A 21,383-nucleotide genomic window follows, 5' to 3' on the forward strand; every position below is an offset into this window, starting at 1 on the left:
AACAGTTGTTAAACCAAAAGATGTAGCAACAGAAGTAGGCCATTCAGCCCATTAAGTCTGCTCCACCATGCAATGAGATTATGGCTGATCTGATAGAGCTCAATTTTACATTCCTGCTTTTCCCTTTCACATTTCTTATAGTCCATGATTTCCTTGCTGATTAAAAATTTGTCTTATCTCAGCCTTGAATATACTTAAGGGCCCAGCCTCAACATCCCTCTACAGCAAAGAATTCCACAGATCACTACCCACCAAGAGACGAAATTCATGCTGATCTCTTTCTTTAACGTACAACCTCTTGTTGTGAGATTATGCCTTCTGGTCTTAAGCTCCCTAGCAAGGGAGCAATCTTCCTGTATTTACCCAGTCACGTCCCCTAAGAATCTTATATGTTTTAATAACTTTGCCTCTCATTATTCTATATTTCAACAACTACAGGCCCAATCTACTCAATGTCTCCTCATAAGACAGTTCCTGGTATCAGAGCTGAAAAATGTGTTGCTGGAAAAACGCAGCAGATCAGGCAGCATCCAAGGAGCAGGAGAATCGACGTTTTGGGCATAAGCCCTTCTTCAGGCTTATGCCCGAAACGTCGATTCTCCTGCTCCTTGGATGCTGCCTGACCTGCTGCACTTTTCCAGCAACTCATTTTTTAGCTCTCATCTCCCGCATCTGCAGTCCTCACTTTCTCCTAGTTCCTGGTATCAGCCTAGTGAACTTTCTTTGGACTGCCTCCAATGCCGGTAATTCTTTCCTTAGATAAGGTGCCCAAAACTGTGAACAGTATTCAAGCCATAGCTTGACTGGTACTTCTTTATAGTTTTCGCAAAACCTCCCTGCTTTTAGAAACAAAATCAGAAATTGCTGGAAAAACTCAAAGTTAGGCCAAATCTGTAGAGAGAAAGCACAGTTCATGTTTCAGGTCTAGTGACCCTTCTTCAGTACTGAAGAAGATCGATAAAATCCCTACAGCATGGAAGAATGCCATTTGGACTATCGATAGCACGCTGATCCTCCAAAGATCATCCCATCCAGATCGTACCCTATCCCCGTGACCCCACATTTACCATGGCTAATTCATATAGCCTGTATATCCCTGGACTCTATGTGCAATTTAGCATGGCCTATCCACCAACATCATCGGAGGAAACCGGAGCATCAACATCAACTGAAATCAACACAAACACAGGGAGAATATGCATATTCCATACAGACAGTCATCTGGATCCAAAACATTAACTTGCATTCTCTCCACAGATGCAGTCTGATTTTTCGAGAAATTTCTGCTTTTGTTTCGATTTTGCAGAATCTGCAGTTCTTTGGTCTTTTTGGTTCATGTTTTAACTTCCTGCTTTTAGATTCTATTTCCTTTGAAATAAATGCCAACATTCCATTTGTCTTCCATGCTAGCCAGCAAACTTGATTATAGTGTTCCATGGATGAGGACTCCCAAATCCATTGGTTCCCATAGATTTCTGCAGTCTTTCTCAATTTAATAATATTCAGATCCTCTTTCTTCCTGCCAAAGTTCAAAATGTCACGTTTCCCCACATTATTTTCCATCTGCGCAAATTTTTGCCCACTAATTTAACCTGTCTATATTCCTCTGCACAATCTTTGTGTCATCCTCACCATTTACCTTCCCGTCTATTATTATGTTATCTGCAAATTTGTTTATAGTACATTCGTTTTCCTCATCCAAGTCTTTAATATATATTTTAAGTAATTGTGACCCCAACTCTGATCCCTGTGGCACTCCACAGATTGACATGCTGAATTCCCCACTTATCCCATTCTCTGCATTCCGTTAGTTAGCCAATCCTCTATCCAGGGTTTAGATTAGTGTGGTGCTGGAAAAGCACAGCAGGTCAGGCAGCATCCGAGGAGCAGGAAAATCCTCTATCCTCTATCCATGCTAATATACTAGCTCCAACACCAGGGGCTCTTATCTTATTAAGTAGCCTAATGTGTGAAACCATGTTAAAATCCAAATATCTATTGCTTATCCTTTGTCTATCTTGCTTATAACTTCTTTGAAGAATTCTAATAATTTGTCTTCAGTGACTAACCACTACAGTAACCGAGTGCAAAAGTTAAACTTGTGATCTCTCTCGTCAGCTTTCACTCTGGCATCTGAGTTACCTGGTATTACCATCAGCTGTGATAATAACACTGTACCTGATCAGTATATTTGCATTGATTATTGACAGTATACAAGGCATATTTAATTTGCACAACATGTTGTAGATAGCTCAACTTGTTGACATATATTTGCAGAATTACATTATATAATTGCAATAATACAAAGCAGGAGCTTGGTCATCATATAGTTTGTCATCACCAGTGCCAGAAATCACATTCCATTTTGTAACTGCTATAAATGTCTTTTTAAAGTTACGAAAGAGTTTGAGTGCATTTTCAGAGTCATTGAGTCATAGAGATTTATAATACGGAAACAGACCACTCAGTCCAACTCTTCCATGCTAACCAGATATCCTACATTAGTCTAGTTCCATTTGCCAGCATGTTCTGTTGATTGTTTGGTTTTAGGTTTTTTTTCTGTTTAAAAACCAGATTTCATTTACATCTCTTGTTGAAGCATATTTGTTGTGTTAATGATACAAATAGAAGGGTGAACATGCAATCTTGACAACTTCTGTAGTTATCTTTGTTAAGTTGTTTAAGGTTTCAATGTGTTCTGCCCTCCTGGCTGCTTGGTTGTAGTGTTTCTTGTTGAAAGCAACCTCCTTCCACAATGATAAAAATAATGTTCACTGAATGATAAAATACATTGTCATGTATTTTTATGACCTTATGCACAGATTCTCTGATTATAAGTTTCTTTGCAAAAGAATTTCTGGCAACTGATTGCATGCTTGGGAGTTGTAAAGTGCATTTGTAAATGACAATTTTAAGTCTCTTCCACCAAAACCTGTTCTTTCCTATTTTTATGCATACTATGACATTTTAACAATCTATCTTTGTTTCATGGAGTTCCAACCAAGAATAATAAGCTAGTCAAAATAACATAATTTTCCTCCACACACATATTGCTGCCTCCATTTAATATATTCATTGTGCACTAAGGTTAACTTTACATGAGGTGCATATTTCTGGGGGTATAGTAAGTAAAGATACAATTAAGAAATTATGTCAATGTTATTTCCAAAAATATGAGCACAGTAGTCTTTTGCAAATTAACTGATGATACCTATTTGGGCATAATCAATTTATAATAGTAGTTATCCTGTTAAACTATTCATTGACTATATATTTGTCACTCTAGTTAATGATTGAACAACACACTGACAAAAAGTACAGTTATGGTACGTTCTAATCAGTTTGAGTTGACTCTGGTAACTATTATATTTATTTCAGCTGGGAACATTGATTATGAAGAAGGTCCTATCATAATTCCAGAAAAGAAAGAACCAAAAGTTGAATCATCAGTGGAATCTGTGAAAATAGGTCAGTACAATAGGTGATTCCTACTATTTTAGTAAATCAATGCTTATGTTTAAGCAATGTCAATGATAAAAGTTGAAAAGGCTAAAAGAAAGAATTTTTTTAAAAGCATCATGTTATCAATGAAATGAATTAATCCATTGAACACTGAATCGGCAATTGTGTTAAATCTATCACTTAGATGGAAAGGTAGTTTTATAGATAAACATTTAATTTATTGCTGTGGGAAGCCACTCAGGTTATGAGGGTAATATGAAGCATCACTGGAACAGCACATCATAAATGATTTATATATTCCCACAAATTTAGGATCATTAATTCTATTGAACTGAGAATCTCAGAGACTTCATCAATAATTATATTGTATGTGCTCAGTCTCTTTGTTGTGTATCCTATTCTGTAAAATTGTTGCCATATAATTTAAGCATACAAAAAATAAAATTGCTGTTACCTGAACGTGAACTACATACATACATGCAGCTTCTCTGGTGATAAAGCACATACATTTATAAAATTACATCAAATCTTACAGAATAGGAAAGCCACTGGAAAATAATTGGTATTACTGAAATAATCGCTTAGGAGTAAAATTTAAACATTACTAAAAGAAGATAAGTAGTCCAAGCTTTTCAATTTGTACTCATCAGGACTAGGATGCAAGAAACACATCAATACAAGGAAAACAATAATCTGACCCACGAGACAAGTTTTCAAAATTATTCCAAGTTATTCCGAAGGTTGATATTTTCCTTGTGTTAAATGACCAGTAAATTTAATGTGATTTTGTCTTCCTTGTAGAACCTAGGTATGCCAAATGTAGCTACTATAGCTAAAGAAGTATTCAACATAATCAACACAACAGGAAAAATCTTTGACTTCTCTCACATGTATAGAAACATATTTTGGATAATAGCTCATTATTATATGTAATCTGGATAGATGTTTTCTTGCAATATTACTCCAGTATTCTGTTTATGTCTGGCATTAGCTTATTTCAGATCTTCCTGCCAACCATTGGAGTAAAATGTTTTTGAACATTTTAGAAAGAAATGATCAGCTGCAGAACAAGGCTGTAATTTTAAAACATTTGGAGTACCATCATGACTTCGGTGCTGCTTTATAATTGGCTAAGAGAGGAGTCAGCCAATATAAAGAAAATGTACTTTTGTGGCATAAAGACATGCAACAGTGTATTGATTCACCATTCTCAACACAATAATTGGGAATAGTTGATAAGCTATGTCTTAGGAAATCTAAGCAGGAGGACATAGCAGATTTTGTCAGCTCCTTAGCAAATGAAATGAGACTTGTTTAAATTTTTAAGTTAAAAATCACACCACCAGATTATAGTGCAAAAGGTATATTTGGAAGTACAAGCTTTTGGATCACTGCTCCTTCTTCAGGTAGCTAGTGGGGTAGGATCACAGGACACAGAATTTATAGTAAAGATCAAAGTGTCACATAACTGATCTGATACATTGAACAAACCTAGATTGCTGTTAAGTCTTTAATCTCTTAGAATGGGGATGCAGGTTTTAATTGATTAATATGTAAATCCTAGAACTTCTTTCAAGTCACAGTCCTAAGGTAACTTAAGGTTTTATAAATAAAGATGACATTTCAGCTCAGACAATGCATTAAAGGGGTGAGGTTAGAGTCTCTCTCTGTGTCCCAATCTTGAGTCAGACTGATTTGTTATGGACCAGTCTAGAATCCTTAAAACATTTCAAGAAGATAGCCCAGACCCTAACTTTGCTAGTTTATTTAAGCAGGTGTAAGGTGGATATTCCAAGAGTGATGCAGCTGGCCAACACACTTAGTTTTAAACAAAACAGAATTTATTTATAAGATTACCAAATGAAACACAAACAGAAGAGAACAGAATACAGAATAACTTAAACTGTCTGAAAAGCCAACAGCTCTTCACAAATTATTGATGCTTTTCCAAATACTTGCAACAAACTCCATAAACATCCTTTGGCACAACAGGTAAAATCAAACACAGGTGTTTACAGGAGAGAAGTCAGAGAGATACCAGCATGAGCCTGCTTCTTTGGGGTTCAGCAGCTTTCCAACTGCCTGACTGTTTTAGTCTACAGCCAGACCAGAGAAAAATTGAGCTGGGAGAACTGGCCAGTCCCCTTTCATTTAAAAGCCTTTTGCCTGAGGCAGTATCTGTTAGCAATAATCAAATTGACTCTAAAATCCTTCAACTTAGACTTTTTGGTATCTTTGTCTTTTATGACCTCTCTGAAAGAAAAACAACCAAGGACAACATAACCTTGTTAAAGGAGCAAAACCGTCAATATCCAAAGATGGTTTCATTTTAAACCCCCTTAATCCTAAATTGTTAGTACTCTACACCGTACATATACATAACATTGACATTAAACATGCAAACATGCACTATGACATTTTGTTTCAGTCTGTTTTACTCCTGCCACCAAATGCCTCCACTGTGCTTTCCATTATCAATCTAACAAAATTCACTGGCTTATCCTATTTTCCTATCTCTGGCCTCCCAATTCATTTCCTAACCTACCAACACTATGATTTCATGTGGCCTACTTCATTGCAGTGAAAACACTAGAGGTTTTTCAATTATCTTTCCCCTTCAATTATCTTTCCCCTTTTTACCCTGTGGTAAGTTATCCTCATGATTTTCACCAAGATCTACCCTTTCCCTTTCCACATGAGGATTTCTCTTTTCTCCAATTTCTATCCCTCACAGATTGAAATTGATTTTGGAAACCAAACTTTGATTTATGGACCAACTCATAATCGTCAGCCATTTCAGCCACTAATCTTGCTGTTTAAACTCTCTGCTCTTTCACATTGGTTCTCACTACTTCAGGAAATGAAATTTTTTGTACCTCATTTTTAATGCCCTTCTCCACCTATCAAAATTACTTTGTTTGATCCTTTCAAAGTCAGTGTAGGTTTGACCAGGGTCCCTCTTTAGATTCCTGAAACATAGAACATAGAACAATACAGCGCAGAACAGGCCCTTCGGCCCTCGATGTTGCACCGAACCGTGATTGTCTGTAGTCTTTGGCACAAGCTCATATGCACTTAAGATGGCTTTCTTCACCTCCTCATGCGCCCAGATACCTCATCTGATAGTGATGTGAATGCCTTACTAGCTCTATCTATAAGTTTTGTTGCGATCAATAAAACCTACATGGTCACTGACCACGACATTTGTTTAACTACTTTTTCTAATGGGATTAAAATGGCTTAAAATGGCTTCCACATCCTTCTCATCAAATGTAGGCAATGCTTGAATATATTTAAACAGTTTCTCATCAGGCCTTTGGATACCATGGGTTTGCTCACCCTCACTGTCTTCCTCGCTAAGCTTACCTTCAGCCTTCATCTTCATCCTTTTAAGCTGTCTTTCCTGCCTGAGTGACAGTTTCTGAAGTTCAAACACCCTCTCTCTTTTTTCTCTCTTCTACTTTTAAACATAATTCAAACTCTGTTTAAACCGACCAATATCAACAGCCAGGACAAAAGACACTATCACCTACCACTTGCTACCTTCAAGTCCAACAACCCTAATCCCAGTTGGGAACCATAGGACAAATCCCAGACAAACCCCAATCTGATATGAATCAGGCCAGAACCCTCAAAACATTTCAAGAAAGTAGCCCAGGCCTTAACTTTGCCAGTTGCTTTAATCAGGTGGAAAGGGGATATTCCAGAAGAGATGCACCTGGCCAACCCACTTAATTTTAAACAAAACAGAATTTATTTACAAGATTACCGGATGAAGCACAAACAAAAGAGAACAGAATGCAGAATAATAATTTACACGAAAACCCAACAGATTATCCCAACTTAATGATGCTGTTCCAATACTTGCAGCAGTCCCCATAAACACCTTTTGGCACAAAAGGTAAAATCAAACACAGGTTTTTACAGGAGAGAGGTCAGAGAGATATCAGCATGGATCTGCTTCTTTGGGGTTCAGCAGCTTTTCAACTGCCTGACTGCTTTTAGTGTAAAGCCAGACCAGAGAAAAATTGAGCTGGGAGAACTGGTTAGTCCCCTTTCATTGTACAAGTGTTTTTTTAAACCTTAAAAGCTTTTTTTGCCTGAGGCAGTAGTTATTAGCTATAATCAAATAGGCCCTAATACGCTTTAACTTAGACTTTTCGGAGTTTGTGTCTTTTACAACCTCTCTGAAAACAACCAAGGACAACATAACCTTATTAAAGGAGCAGCTTTGTCACACATTCTGTTTCCACTGTAGGAATTTATAAGGTGTCACATGGACTGACTGCCTACAGATTGAACAGAACAGAATGTATCTGCAAATGCAAATCTGCAATTTATCTCGGGACTGTGACTTGAAAGAAGTTCTGAGATTTACATGTTAATCAATCAAAACCTGAATCCCCATTTTGAGTGATTAAGTACTTAACAATAGTCTAGGTTTGTTCAATACATTTCATCATTTGTATGTTACTTTGATCTTTTACTATAAATTCTGTGCCTTATGAGCCTACCCAACCAGCTATCTGATGAAGGAGCAGCGCTCTATGGTCCAGCTGTTGGACCATAACCTGGTGTTGGGTGATTTTTAATTTTGTCCACCCCAGTCCAACACCAGCACCTCCACATCATAAAACATTTAGAACATTGCTGCTATCAAGGAAGAAATAGCAAGATTCTTAGATAGAAATTGTTCCATTGGGCAGAAGCAGCATTGGTTCATGAGAAGCAGGTCATGCTTAACTATGAAGACATCATGATTACAGTGAACAACAGGGACCCAGTGGATGTGATGTAATCTAGATTTCCAAAAGGCATTCAACAAAGTGCCGTGCAGAAGGCTACTGCATAAGATAAATGATGCATGGCGTTATGAGTAATGTATTAGCATGGACTGAGAGACGCGGGTTTAATTCCTGCCTCACACAACTGTCTGTGTGGAGTTTGCACATTCTCCCCGTGTCTGCGTGGGTTTCCTCCGGGTGCTCCGGTTTCCTCCCACAGTACAAAAGTGTGCAGGTGAGGTGAATTGGCCATGCTTAATTGCCCATAGTGTCAGGTGAAGGGGTAAATGTAGGGGAATGGGGCTGGGTGGGTTGCTCTTCGGAGGGTCTGTGTGGACTTGTTGGGCCAAGTTTCCACACTGTAAGTAATCTAATCTAATCATATTGACTGGCAGAGCGGGCTCCAAGGGCCAGATGGCCCTACTTCTGCTCCTAGTTCTTATGCTGTTATGCTAATGAAAGATACTCATCAATGAAGATGAGTTTGAAACTTTCTAGTCAGCATGGATGATATGCAATATATATTTACAATGCACCCATGCATCTAAGAGATTCAGCAAAACTAACCATTTTACAGTCAGTTCCGTGACAACATGTATTTCATTAACACAAATTGGCTGGATCATATTTGGTGAATTGGGAATGGTGTTTCTAAAATGCAAACTTGGCAAACTTGTGTTGGCTATAATGCAGGAGCAGAACTATCTTGTTATAGAAGAAATGACTATTATCCTTCAAAGTTGCTGACAATGTCAGCATGATAAAACAGGCATTTTTCTTATCATCATTACCGATCCCTTGCCGACAAAGATGACTCTCCTCCACTCTCATGGTGTGTCTGTAGGTGGCTGCACACATTGATGTGGTTACCACAGGATCTGTTACACTTGGGGCAGAAGGTGGTCAGGAAAAGAAATAGCGGGGCAATGGTGTGGCAGTGCACTTCTTTTCCGTTTTTTTTCCTGATGGCATGTCTCAAGTTGCTGACACCTTCCGAGATATTCCTCCTCCACTTTGGACAGTCTTGGGCCAGTGATTCCCAGGTATCTGTGAGACGCCTTGAAGGTATCACTGAAGCACTTCCTCTGTTCACATGGAGCTCACCTGCCATTCAAAGCTAGGAGTAGAGCACCTGCTTAGGGAGTCTTGTGTTGGGCATGTGGATAATGTGCCCAGCATATCGTAGCCGATCAGTGGTGGTCAGTGCCTCTATATTGGCCTAGTCGAGGATGGTGGTGGCGATGCATCTTTCTTCCCAGCAGATTTGCAGGATCTTGTGCAGGCAGCGTTGATAGTACTGCTCCAGTGCCTTGAGGTGTCTGTTATAGCCAATGCACGTCTCAGAGGCATATAGGAGGGTGGGAATTGCCACAGCTCTTCTGCCATGATCTTTACTTTCTGGCTTTAAAAAAGTACAGGAAGTTACTGATTTCACATGATACTCTTGGGCTCATAATGAAATAATGGCATTTTCTATTTATTTAGCTGTTCCCGGATTGACATATTTTTCTGGATCATGTCTGCTGACATCTTTTGTTGCTTTCAACTGTGTATACATTCCAATCTATAAATGGGAATGCACTAAATTCCGAGAATACAATGGAATTATGTAGAATTCTGATTACATCATATGCATCATGCGCAGAATAGAAATGCACAGTTTCCAATTCTATTTTAATTTAGTCCCTGCCCTCACCATCACTGTTTGAGCAGGCAGCATTGCCCTTTGATGTGAAGGTCACTGCTCGCCTCTGGCCACTTGGGTGTTTTCTTTCTTCCTAAAAAAGGACAAAAATAGAAACACATAGTTGAAATGAAGTTCAGCAGAGGGTGTGATAATGGGGACGAGTGGAGATGGTGGTAATAGGATGAAACACTGGTGCAGAAGGGTGGACACAAATTTAAGCAGTGCGTAATGTACTTCCTTGGTAACAATTGAAACAGCTCCATTTCTATTTGGCAGTTGGACTGCTCTGTAAATTAAGACCATGTAAATACGAATTCATCGTTTGAGGGAACGCAACCTTGAATGCTATTAGATTAAACCAGTACATTCTGATGCTTAATGTTATTCAACTTTAAAAAGATGATTTAGTTTATTTGATTTTGGCTAAATTAGTTTGCAGGACAACTGAGGATAATAGGGTACTCATCTATGCAACATTAAAGGTTGGTGTTGCTTCACATATGGAAAATATTTCTAATCATGAGCTGAATATTTCAGAATTTGTTAAGCTGCTAGAATACATTCTGCAATTGTGGATATAATGAATGCATGTTTCAGATAGTGAACACCCTACATATATAGTGGGTTACTGATCAAGGAAAAACATTCACTGGATTGAAAGATGAGGGATGCATGCTGGAATTTTCAGAGTGTTAAAATTCATAGGATAGCATGAATATTCACACAGAATCAGGCCATTCATCTGAATCTGTCCATACTGGTGTTTATCTACTTACCAGCATAACTGCCTATTTGTTTCTGCCTAAAATTATTTTCTGTGTTTCCTTTTAATGCACCTATGTCATAGGTTTTGATTTGTATTTGTGGGAGCAAGTTCCATATTCTCATTGGAATTTGTCTGAAATTTCTTATCAATACCCTATTAGATTTCTGTTGATCATTTTATATTGATGCCTTTTTGTTATTCTGTTCCCCAAAACACGAAAACATTCTCTATAAGAAGAAACATTTTCTGTGTCTGCTCATTCAAAGCTATCACAAGTTAAATACCTCAGTCTGGTAACCCCTCAATCTTCTTTTTTTTAAAATGAGATCCAATCTGTGATCCTTTCCTGATATATTTATCTATTAATTTCTGGCATCACCTTTATAATGTTCTCTGCAACTCCTCCCAGGCCTCAATGTTCTTTCAGTAAAACTGTAAACAGAACTGCACACGTGGTCTACTTCTCTAGGAAACAAAGCCTACTGCTTGTTTTGCTTTTAATGGATTGTTAACTTGCAGTACAACTTTTAGTGATAATGTATTTTGAGATCCCTTACAACAAAGGCTCCAGCACATATTCTTGTAGAACATCACTTCCAACTTCATAGTTGAATAATTACCCTTTACTTCTACTTTGTACTTTCTGACAGCTAGCATTTGAATCTTCCACTTCTGCCCGACTCCACAGTTCTGATTTATCCATTATTGATTTGTGGGGCCCCCTATCAAAGGGCTTTTGAAATTCCAGATAAAGTTATGTCTTCTGCATAAGTAAGATTGGCTGAACAAGATGTTCCCTCTTGAAATACATTTTTGAATATTCATTATCACATTTCTGATTTTAATTAATTGAAAGATAGATTGATAAAGGAGCCACATATTTTTCTTGCTAGGCCAATAAAGCGAGGAGCAGGGAACGAGTGCAGCTAGATGCGTGGCTACAGGACTGGTGCAGGAGAGAACGCTTCAGATATGTAGATTATTGGGGAAAGTGGGACCTGTACATGAAGGATGGGTTGCACCAATGTCCTCGGCAAAAGATTTGCTAGAGCACTTCAGGTGGGTATAAACTAGTTTGGCAGGTGGATAGGAACCAGAGCTACAGATCAGAGGAGAGGGTAGTTGTTGAATGGGCATAAGTAGAATGCAGAGAATCTGTCAGGAAGGGCAAAGGGATGGGTTAAAGTGTGTCTGTTTCATTGCAGGAATAACAGTGATGAACTTAGAGCATGGATCAGTACTTGGAACAATGGTGTGGCCATAATGGAGACATAGATTTCACAGGGGCAGGAATGGTTGCTGGATGGTCCATGGTTTAGATCTTTTAAAAAGAACAGAGAGATGGTAAAAGAGAAGGGTTAGTAGCGTTGTTAATTAGAGAGTGCATCACAGCTGCAGAAAAGAAGGTTGTTGAGGAGGGTTTGTCTACTGAGTCAATATGGGTGGAAGTCAATAACAGGGAAGGAGCAGACACTGTTTTCGGAGTTTTCTATAGACCTTCCAATAGCAACAGAGAGATGGAAGAACAGGTTGGACTGCAGATCTTGGAAATGTGCAGATGTAACAGTTGTTGTTATGGGTGACTTCAACTTCTCTAATATTGATTGGTATCTCCTTAGTGCAAATGGTCTGGATGGAGCTGATTTTGTCAAGTGTGTCCAGGAGGGATTCCTGACTGAATATGTAGATAGGTCGATTAGGGGCCATATTGGAGTTGGTGCCTAGCAACGAGCCAGGCCAGGTGTCAGATCTCTCGGTTGGAGAGCATTTCGGTGACAGTGACCACAACTGCCTCACCTTTACCATAGCCATGGAGAGGGATACAAACAGACAACATAGGAAGGTATTTAACTGGGGGAGATGAAATTATACTGTTATTAGAAAGGAGCTGTGGAGTATAAATTGGAACAATTGTTCTACGGGAAATGCACAACTGAAATGTGGAGGCTGTTTAAGGAGCACCTATTGGATAACTTATGTTGGATAACTATGTTGGATAACTTTATTTCACTGAGAGAGGAAAGGAATAGCAAGGTGAAGGAGCCTTGGACGACAAGAGAAGAGGAACTCCTCGTCGATAGGAATAAGGAAGCTTACTTAAGGTTGAGGAAGCAAGGTTCTGACACAGCTTTAGAGGATTACAGGGTAGCTAGGAGAAAACTCAAAAATGGACTGAGGAGAGCTAGGATGGCGCATAAAAAAGCCTTGGCGGGAAGGATTAGGGAAAACCCAAAGGCATTCTATATGTACATGAAGAATAATAGAATGATCAGAGAGAGGGTAGGGCCGAATAGGGTTAGTGGAGGGAACATGTGCCTGGAGTCTCAAGAGGTACGGTAGGCCCTAAATGAGCTTTTTCCTTCAGAGCTCATTAGAGAGATGGACCTTGTTGAGAGTGAGAACACTGGGCGAGGTTTATAGGCTTTAACAGATTGATGTTAAGAAAGTGAATGTGCTGGAAATTCTGGGAAGCATTAAGATAAATAAATCTCCAGGGCCTGATCAAATATCTCCAAGGTTACTGCAGGAAGTGATGAATGAGATTGCTGCACCTCTGGCGATGATCTTTGCATCCTCACTCTCCATGGGAGTAGTACCGGCTGTTTGGAGGGAAGAAAATAGAGTGATAGAGATGTACACCACAGAAACAGACCCTTCAGTCCAGCTTTTCCATGCTGACCAGATATCCCAAACCAATCTAGTCCCACCTGCCAGTGCCTGGTCCATATCCCTCCAAATCCTTCCTATTCATATACCCATCCAGATGTCTTTTAAATGTTGCAATTGTACTAGTCTCCACCACTTCCTCTGGCAGCCCATTCCATACACTTATCACCCTCTGCATGAAAATGTTGCCCCTTAGGTCTCTTTTATATCTTTCCCCTCTCACTGTAAACCTATGCTCTCTAGTTCTGAATTCCCCCACCCCAGCAAAAGGACTTTGTCTATTTATCCTATCCATGCCCCTCATAATTTTATAAACCTTTATAAGGTCACCCTTCAGCCTCCAACGCTCCAGGGGAATCAGCCCTAGCCTATTCAATCTCCAACCCTGGCAACATCCTTGTAAATCCTTTCTGAAACCTTTCAAGTTTCACAACATCTTTCCGATAGGAAGGAGACCAGAATTGCATGCAATATTCCAGCAGTGGCCTAATTCATGTCGTCGTTCCTCTGTTCAAGAAAGGGAATAGGGAAATCCCTGGGAATTACAGTCCAGTCAGTCTTACGTCTGTGGTAAGCAAGGTACTGGAAAGGATTCTGAGAGATAGGATTTATGACTATTTGGAAAAACATAGTTTGATTAAAGATAGTCAGCATGGCTTTGTGAGGGGCAGGTCATGCCTTATAAGCCTTTGAGAATGTGACAAAACAAGTTGACGAAGGTGGTGTATATGGATTTCAGTAAGGCATTTCAGTAGGCTCATTCAGAAAGTTAGGAAGTATGCGATACAGGGAAGTTTAGCTGTCTGGATACAGAATTGGCTGGCTGAAAGAAGACTGCGAGTGGTAATGGATGGAAAGTATTCTGCCTGAAGGTCAGTGACCAAGTAAGTTTGCAGATGACACAAAGGTTGGTGGTGTTGTAGATAGTGTCGAAGGCTGTTGCAGGCTACAACAAGACATTGACAGGATGCAGAGCTGGGCTGAGAAGTGGCAGATGGAGTGCAACCTGGATAACTGTGAAGTGATTCATTTTGAAAGGTCAAATTTGAATGCTGCATACAGGATTGAAGACAGAATTCTTGGCAGTGTGGAGGAACAGTGGGCTCTTGGGGTCCATGTTCATAGATCCCTCAAAGTTGCCACCCAAGTTGTTAGGCGTATGGTGTTTTGGCTTTCATTAACAGAGGGATTGAGTTTAAGAGCTGTGAGGTTTTGCTGCAGCCCTATAAAACCCTGGTTAGACCACACTTGGAATATTGTGTCCAGTTCTGGTAATCTCATTATAGGAAGAATGTAAATGCTTTAGAGAGGGTGCAGAGTAGATTTACCAGGATGCTGCCTGGATTGGAGGGCATGCCTAATGAAGAGAGGTTGACTGAGCTATGGCTTTTCACACTAGAGAGAAGAAGGCAAAGAGGTGACTTGATAGAAATGAGAAGCACAGGTAGAGTAGATAGCCAGAGACGTTTCCCTCGGGCAGAAATGGCTGTCACGAGGGATCATAATTTTAAAGTGATTGGAAGAAGGTATAGGGAAGATGTCAGATGTAGGTTCTTTACGCAGAGAGTGGTGGGTGCGTGGAATGCACTGCCAGCACTGGTAGTAGAGTCAGAGACATTAGGAACATTTAAGCAACCGCTGGACAAGGGGTGTGTAGGTGAGGTTGATCTTAGATTAAAATAAATACTCAGCACAACATCGTGGACTTCAGGGCCTGTACTGTTCTATGTTCGATGTTCTATGTTCTAAACCGGAATGGAAGTGGACACTGTTTTACAGCTGAAATATAAAGAGAAGTTCTGCAATTTGCAAAATTCAAGTGGTATACATTTTGAGACTTGTAGAAATGCAAAGGCAACTAAGTACACCAAGTAATGAGTGTTTTAAGTTTACAAGAATTTAATTAAAGAAACTTTAAAAGTGAAAACAAGAAAGAATGTGTCAGAATTGAACTTGAAGCAAAAGAAACAGAATAAGAATTTAAAAGACTACAACTAGAGATTCAACAAAGAGAAAAAGTGAAAAAGAGGAGAGAGTTTGTGAATACTGGCACATAATGAAGCAGTTAAAAACATAAGTTTTGAATGCTGAATAAGGAGAGACCTAGTCATAATTTAAAGTTTAATAAGGAAATGTTTAAATTTCTACAAACCTTAAAAATTTTAAGAAAAAAATTTAAAATGAATTGAGGTAGCTAATGATTTTTATGCAGAACAAATTGACAGGTAGACCGTCAGAGGCGGTTTCTATGTATTATGATGCAATAATAAAGGCAATTCTGTGTGCTAAGTTACTTCTTGATAAAGGTATTGAAACTTAAGGAAACACCCTGGGAAAACCAATACTAATTTGAAAGACTAAAGTAATTTTGAAATGTGGTTTATGGTGTTAGGAGTATGAAGCTCTCAAATAAATTATTCTCTTTAAGAATGTGAAAACTCGCTACCTTTTGTACTTAAAATCCATCTTGTAAACTAGAGAGTGTGAAATGTTAAACAGGTGGGTACATGAATAGGAAGGGTTTGGAGGGATATGGGCCAAGTGCTGGCAAATGGGACTAAATTAAGTTAGGATATCTGGTCGGCATGGATGAGTTGGATGAAAGGGTCTGTTTCCGTACTGTACATCTCTATGACTCTATGAGGCAGCAGAAATGGCTGATGATTATGAGCTGATCAAAATAATAAAATCATTTCTCACCTGCCTTATAAACCCAAGAAGGATATACAGTGGGATAATGAAAGGAATGGAAGTATCCAAAGTAAAAAAAGGAAAGCTGGGAATGCCCCAAGACCCCCTCTTCAGATACGAGTGGATGGAGTTGGCTTACTCCGAGGAAATGATTTGGCTGGAGTGAAAGATGTAGCTTTGCCTATAATTGCAGACAGTCTGAATGGAATTAAAGATATAGAACAGTTGCAGAAACAAGTTCCAGCTACTTACCATCACACGTGGTCACCAGAGCAATGACTAAACATTGTCCATAACCAGAGGTCAGGGTGATATCACAAACAGCTATTTGAGTAACCAGAACATTCTTTAATGTTGGGGATGATTCAAAAGCAATGTTTAATATGGCTCTGTCAATTCAGGCTCATACACCAAATTTTGAGTTAAGCAAGTTAGACAGTCAGCTCACACTAGCTGAGGCTGCAGGATTTCTGAGTGTCATTGTATTGAAAATTGATTTCGGTTGAGGAAGTTGAGACACCCTCATAGACCTACAGATAAGGAATGGACAGATTTTCATCAAATGGTGTTATAGCCCGGATATTGTAAGGAGATATTTCAAGTAGACATGAAATTCCTACTGAAGGACATGTAGAAATATAGAATATTCAAGCATCAATTATCAGGCATTTTACTTGGCCAAGACATCATGAGAATGTAGTGCATTTCTGTAAAACGTCACTCCTGCCAGGTAGTGAGAAAACCTCAACATCCAATCAAACAACAACTTTAACATCCATCCCAGTTTTGAAGTATCGTTCGGCAGGCTGCCAACAGATTATAGAATCATAGAGTTAGTACATTATGGAAACATTCTCTTCGACCCAACCTGTCCATGTCAACCAGATATCCAAATCTAATCTAGTCCCATTTGCCAACACTTGGCCCATATCCCTCTAAACCCTTCCTATTCATATACCCATCCAGATGCTTTTGGAATGTTGTAATTATACCAGCCTACATCACTTCCTCTGGCAGCTCATTCTATACACATACCACCTTCTGCATGAAAAGTTGCTCATTAGGTCCTTCTTAAGTCTTTCCCCTCTCACCTCAAATCTAATCCCTCTAGTTTTAGACTCCCCCAGGGAAAAGATCTTGTCTATTTACCTTCTCCACATCCCTCATGATTTTATAAACCTCTACGAGGTCACCCCTCAGCCTCCGACACTCCAGGGGAAATAGACTCAGCCTATTCAGCCTCTGTCTTTAGCTGAAACGCTCCAACCCTTGCAACATCCTTGTAAATCTTTTCTGAACCCTTCAACCTCTGTCTTTAGCTCAAATGCTCCAACCCTGGCAACCTCCTTGTAAATCTTTTCTGAACTCTTTCAAGTTTCACAATATCTTTCGTGTAGCTAGGAGACCAGAATGTGCACAGTATTCCAAAGGTAGCCAAACCATTGTGAGTGGCACGGTGGCACAGTGGTTAGCACTGTTGCCTCACAGCGCCTAGCACTGTTGCTTCACAGCGCCAGAGACCCGGGTTCAATTCCCACCTCAGGCGACTGACTATGTGGAGTTTGCACATTCTCCCCGTGTCTGCCCGGGTTTCCTCCGGGTGCTCCGGTTTCCTCCCACAGTACAAAAATGTGCAGGTTAGGTGAATTGGCCATGCTAAATTGTCCGTAGTGTTAGGCGTAGGGGACTGGGTCTGGGTGGGTTGCGCTTCGGTGGGTCGGTGTGGACTTGCTGGGCCGAAGGGCCTGTTTCCACACTGTAAGTAATCTAATCTAATCAATGTCCTGTACAACTGTAACATGACCACCCAACTCCTATACTCAATGCTCTAACCAATAAAGGAAAGCTTACGAAATTATTCTTCACTCTCCTATCTACCTGCATCTCCACTTATAAGGAACTATGAACCTGAACTCCAAGGTCTTTTTGTTTAGCAATATTCCCCAGGACCTTACCATTAAGTGTATAATTGCTGCCTTAATGTGCTTTTCCAAAGCGCAGCATCTCACATTCATCTAAACTATACTCGATTTGCCACTCCTCGGCCAATTAACCTATCTGATCAAGATCCCACTGTACTCTGAGGTAATCTTCTTTGTTGTCCACTACACCTCCAATTTTGGTGTCATCTGCAAACTTACTAACTATACCCCCTACGTTTGCATCCAAATAATTTATATAAATGTTGAAAAACAGTGGACCCAGCATCGATCATTGTGGTACATCACTGGTCATAGGCCTCCAGTCTGAAAAACAACCCTCCATCACCACTCCCTGTCTTCTATAGCCAATTCTGTATCCAAATGGCTAGTTCTCCCTATATTCCATGTGATCTAACCTTGCTAACCAGTCTACCTTAAGGAACTTTGTTGAATGCCTTACTGAAATCCATTAAGACAGGAGAAAAGATGATGACCTGTGACCAAAATCAGTAGGACATATCCTACGAACCTAGAATTGCCCAGGCTCATGGCGTTGCTCCTGTACACAGTACTAAGTATTTACTTCTCAAATCGGGATATAATTCCAGCCTTTTCTCATTGTCACCTGTTGAAACAAATTCTGTCTTTTTTGACCAGCAAGAAAGAAGTATTAGTGGTGGCTTAGCGAGATATTTTGAGAATGCACATGAGAGTTCAGAATAATGTAAATATTGTATGTCAGGTTGCAGAGGTATGGGAGGTGAAGAAAGTAGCAGTGAAGCACACTCACTGAACATCTGCAGTTCTCTAACTCTCTTCTTTTTAAGATGCTGCTTATACACTTGTCTCCTTGCTCAGACATTTGACTTTTTATCTTAGTACCACCTTTGTGGTTCAGTCTTAAATCGTATTTTATTATGCTGTTGTGAAGCATCCAGAGACATTTGTTTATATTAATGGCCAATATAATTATGAGTTGTTGTGATGTGGTGAGAACAGGAAATGGTATGGAGTGTGATAAGGGAGTGGTGCTGTGCAATGATTTGAGGACAGTGAAGGGAAGCAGGGATGAGATGCATTGAGAGTGAGCAGTAACAGTTGGTGCAGGACTACACGAGTAAATGAATTAGAGATCTTAGTTTAACAGCACTGAACAGGTAATTAAGTTCATTACAGCCAGTCATTAGTGTAAGATTTCTGCCATTGACATACTTTTTTATCTCTTCATATTGGCAATAGAGAAGTAGCCACCACCCAGGAAGATACCACTGCTTCCATTGGGATCAGTGCCTCAGTTTGCTTCCCATTCTCCTCTACAAGATCCTCCAGCATGGCAATGGAAAATTTGAGTCCATTGATTTACCAGTTCTTTTAGATTATTAAAATAGAATTTTATTAATATATCCAGGATGTAGCATCCCTTGAAGTAGTGCTGACTGCTTCAAGTTGCACTGGGGCTATTCAGGCAGTTGGCCTCTTCTAGTTTAATTAGGAAGGGGAAACTAATATGGGAAAATGTTTGTATTTGTATTTTTTTTTAGATTAATTACAGTGTGGAAACAGGCCCTTCGGCCCAACAAGTCCACACCAATCCGCAGCCCACCCATACCCCTACACTAACACTACGGGCAATTTAGCATGGCCAATTCACCTGACCTGCACATCTTTGGACTGTGGGAGGAAACCGGAGCACCTGGAGAAAACCCATGTAGACATGGGGAGAATGTGCAAACTCCACACAGTCACCTGAGGCGGGAATTGAACCCGGGTCCCTGGCACTGTGAGGCAGCAGTGCTAACCACTGCACCACCGTGCCGCCCCATTTGTATGAATGCATGAGTGTGGTATGCAACAGCTTGCTTTATATGCAAATTTAGTTGCAAACCAATTACTTGAACGAAGAGTGTAATTTCTTTATAAAATTATAAAATATTTTCAAATTTATTTTAAATTCAAAGTGTATCAAAAATGTGAAGTTATTAATAATATGTAAGGTGCCTGAATGACTTATTTTATGCCTGAATGACAAGTTAAAAATCTATCCCATAATTTTAAGACTGATACATCCATGCAAGTAAATCATTAAAATTATTGTGACTGAAGTGAATTGAGAAATTGAACAAAAATGAACAGAATAAACTACCTTTATATACCTCACATGATACTAATTCCTATACTTCTGAAACATATTACAGAGCCAGAAGATAGTTGCAAAAGTGGAAAATTCAAACTTTCGCCTTGTCACAGCAGAAAAGGTATTCTGTATTTGACAGTGATTTACACTATGTTAGTCAAATTGACTAGGAAGTAGAAATATTGTCTTTGTAATTACGTTCAAGGAAACACCACACTATGTACTTCACATGCACATGTTAATGGATATTGAGACAGCAGCAGTATCTATTCTGCAAATGATTAGAGCTCAAAGCAATTTCCCTCTGTCATGCAAAGTCTTTAGGTAGATATGGCAGTTGTTAGAATCCTCACTGATTTTTCATTATTTTTATTTTATCCTTTTATCAATTTTGGTTTATGTTAGAAACGAAAATCGCTTCTCAATAATCGCTCTAGACAAATTCAGGAAAACAAAGTTTTATTAGCAAGTCTGCAGAGTTGGGCACTCTTCTGAGAAAAAGCGCGCTGAGGCTTACAAAGTCTCCCATTATATACAGCACAAGTCCCTCCTCTCCTTGGCTCCAACAAGCCATGAGGTTCACATTCTTAAAAACATCATTATTTTTATCACAAAGTCTGCAACAAAAGGCTCCAGAGTCTCCAAAGTTTGTTGTTTTTCTCACCCTGTAGTCTTATCAGTCAAAGGCTTTAATCTGAAACAGATGTCTCAAGTCGTTCCCCCATCCTGGAGTCTTATCAGTCAAGGACTCATCCTTCCCTGCCTGTGTTAGTGGCTTCATCAATCAAGAGCCTGCTTGTTTTTACTCTATTCACAAATTGTCAGCATTCTGCACAATTTAAACTATTCTACTTTTGAGTATATAAAATGGTTGTTAGAAAAGAAACAAAAGTTTTGTCTTTTATTATAGATCAGTCTGTGGTCCAGGCACATCTTAAAAGTTTAAACCGAAATTACCTCTCACAATTCCACCCTTTTCTTTCTTTAAGATGTGCCTGACCAAGATAAGCCCCCCCTTCCCTCAAGGGCCCGGGAAATCCTTGGTCTTTCGCAGCAACATCACTTTAAGTTCCCGCGTCCCATGTTGTGGAACCACCACTGCCTGGAGTCGGGAAATATTTTTCTGAATTAAAAACTGAATACAAGGAATTAGACAGGGTGTTACGAGAAGAAGAATCATGCCTCCCCCAACCACCAGCAACGCCGTGCGCCACCAGCTACCACCTAGGAGACCATCCCACCATCCGATGCCACTAAGAGGACGCCAAGA

At 39.6% G+C, this 21,383-nt stretch overlaps 1 long non-coding RNA gene across 1 annotated transcript in view; it reads left to right on the top strand.

The window, feature by feature from the left end:
- Positions 1 to 20,236, top strand: part of LOC122562403 (uncharacterized) — a 175,284-nt gene extending 155,048 nt beyond the window's left edge. Inside the window, exons 6-7 of the long non-coding RNA XR_015761298.1 lie at positions 3,379 to 3,468; positions 20,175 to 20,236. This is a non-coding gene — a long non-coding RNA (uncharacterized LOC122562403). The remainder of the gene's footprint in view (positions 1 to 3,378; positions 3,469 to 20,174) is intronic.
- The last annotated feature ends 1,147 nt before the right edge of the window (positions 20,237 to 21,383 follow it).

This window comes from Chiloscyllium plagiosum, unplaced genomic scaffold (genome assembly GCF_037043375.1).
Source record: "Chiloscyllium plagiosum isolate Xiang-an unplaced genomic scaffold, Cpla_swu_hap1 HiC_scaffold_24, whole genome shotgun sequence".
NCBI classification, from domain to species: Eukaryota; Metazoa; Chordata; class Chondrichthyes; order Orectolobiformes; family Hemiscylliidae; genus Chiloscyllium; species Chiloscyllium plagiosum.